The sequence below is a fragment of the Vespa crabro genome, chromosome 15 (assembly GCF_910589235.1).
Source record: "Vespa crabro chromosome 15, iyVesCrab1.2, whole genome shotgun sequence".
NCBI lineage: Eukaryota > Metazoa > Arthropoda > Insecta > Hymenoptera > Vespidae > Vespa > Vespa crabro.
The window spans coordinates 2,928,115-2,930,614 of NC_060969.1; the positions used below are offsets into that span (position 1 = coordinate 2,928,115).

Consider the following 2,500-nt stretch of genomic DNA (forward strand, 5'->3'; position numbering starts at 1 on the left):
GATAAAAGGGTCTTGTGCCAGGATCTCTCTCTCTCTCTCTCTCTCTCTCTCTCTCTCTCTCTCTCTCTCTCTCTCTCTCTCTCTTTGGATATTTCTGTTTACGTGGGCCGAATGCAATTCCATGGGAGTCGATAAAATCGCGACGTGCATTGCTACGTGTTTCCACCCTCATTCTCTCTTCAAACCCTCCCCTTCGTCGTCGTCGTCTTCCTCCTCCTTCTTCCTCCTTTTCCTCTTCCTCCTTCTCCTTCTTCTTCTTCTACATCCTCCTCATCCTTCCTCTCTTTAACATCGTCTACTGCAAGAGAGTAAATCGTCTTCGAGGCCTGTGCTCTTCCTTCCAACCGTTTTCGTTCCTGTCGTTCCAAAACGACGAATTAAGAAGTTTTGGCAACGAGACATCCTGCGGTAATTCGGGATTCGATCAAGCACCCTCTTCAAACCCCGTTCTTCCGTTATCCCCGCCCCTCCCCCTTAACTCTCTCTCTCTCTCTCTCTCTCTCTGTCTCTCTCTTTCTACCTCTATCTCTCCTCTCTTCAAGCATCCAACATCTCATCCTAACCCCCATACCTCAATCTCAATTCAACCCAATCCCTTTTTCCTACCTACCTACCTACCTACCTACCTACCTATCTTACCTACCCCTTTTTCTACCTCCCCCCACCCTTTTCTACTACTTCATCCTTTACTTTCTTCCGCGATGAATCTTACCTTGACTGATGAAAATTCTCGACTTGGCATAACTTCGAAGCGGTATTCGCCCTAGTAGATATCCAAGATTATCGGGGAAAAGTCAAAACGTTAAGGAAAGTCGCTGACACGAAGAAAATATTCGATGCAGAACGAGAGTCTCTCTCTCTCTCTCTTTTCTTTCTTCGTTTTCTTTTTTTTCTTTTTTTTATTTCTTTCTTTCTTTTGCTTCCTTTTCTCTACCCACCCTCCTTCCCTCTACCCCTTATATTCTTTCTACGGTGAAGCTAATGCGCGCTCGAGCAAAGCGAATTGATTTCACGATAAAGTTAGTTGACTATTGTTCCTTTTTTTTTTTCTTTTTATCTCTCTCTCTCTCTCTCTCTCTCTCTCTCTCTCTTAACAATATCGATATTGTTTATCTCTATTGTTTTATTTCCATCCGACGTAAATTGTAAATATAATATTTGATGATAATCGACGATGGGATTCATTCGAACTTCGTTCGAACTATGGATTTCTTTTGTAAACAAAGTTATTGTTTTCTTCGATATTTATTTTTAAATTGAATCGTTCGACAATTGATTAGTGATTCCTTTGATAGTTGCTTCGTACGATTGTTCGAATGAAATAGGATTTTCTTGGAAGAAATATTACGTTGACATAGAAATAATAACAACAATTTTGATCTTTCCTTATAATAAATATCAGAATATATTCATTATATAAACGTTCAATAATCTTCGACATATCGTACGATTGAATCATAGGATATCATTTATACGATATATATATATATATATATATATATATATATGTACACTCCTTCATAGATTCTAATCGATTAGAATTATTTTTCTTCTAACTTACGTAATTGTCAGATTGAATAAGTTGTGTGTCCCTGGATGTATTAAGCTTTCTTGCGTGTCGCGTGAGTTCTTTCGGAAGGATTAAAAAGAAAAAGAAAAAGAAAAAAGGAAAAGAACGAAAACAAAGAACAAAAAAAAAAAATTCGAAAGAAAAAGGAGAAGAAAAAATGAAATGAGAGAAGGTCGAAAAAAAAAAAAAGAGAGATCTATTTTCTTCCTTTGGATATATCTTTCTGTTCTGTGTTGGTACGTGCAAAAGATAACTCGATACTTTCGCCGAGTGATCATACACAGGAGAAATTCGAAAGTCATGCGTTGAAGAAATTGAAAAGCCTTTTCTTTCTTTCTTTCTTTCTTTCTTTCTTTTCGTTCATCCTTGGCGAACGATGGAGTACAAAAGGCAAGCAGTATACCGAGTAAGGGAACATTGTGCAAGCAGGTTTCTTGAAGCGCGATGCCTGAAACGTGCTGCTGGTACTACTGCTCTGTAACTCTCTGACAATCCGTATGCACTTACATCTACACGTACATACACATAACACACACACGCACGCACACATATGTATACAAGCACATACATACACGGGCGCACACACATATATAGAAACACATGCATGCACGTGCACACACACATATATATTCATACATATATTCACTATTCTAGCTCGTTTACGTTCGTAAAGTAGAAAGACAGAGACAGAGTGACTAAGAGAGAGAGAGAGAGAGAGAGAGAGAGAGAGGCCCTAGGGTATTTCAATATTCTACTCGCATGTTTCTCTCTCTCTCTCTCTCTCTCTCTCTCTCTTTTCCTCTTATCTATCTATCTATCTTATTCTTTTTCTTTTTCTTTTGCACGCGATAGTAGCATATCGAAAAAAAAAAAAAAAATAAAAGAAATAAAAGAAAGAAGTAAGAATTCTCAATGGGTGGGAAGTGGGGG

At 38.3% G+C, this 2,500-nt stretch overlaps 1 protein-coding gene across 3 annotated transcripts in view; it reads left to right on the plus strand.

The window, feature by feature from the left end:
• Nucleotides 1-2,500, plus strand: part of LOC124429401 — an 81,534-nt gene that overhangs the window by 56,542 nt on the left and 22,492 nt on the right. The window lies entirely within an intron of this gene.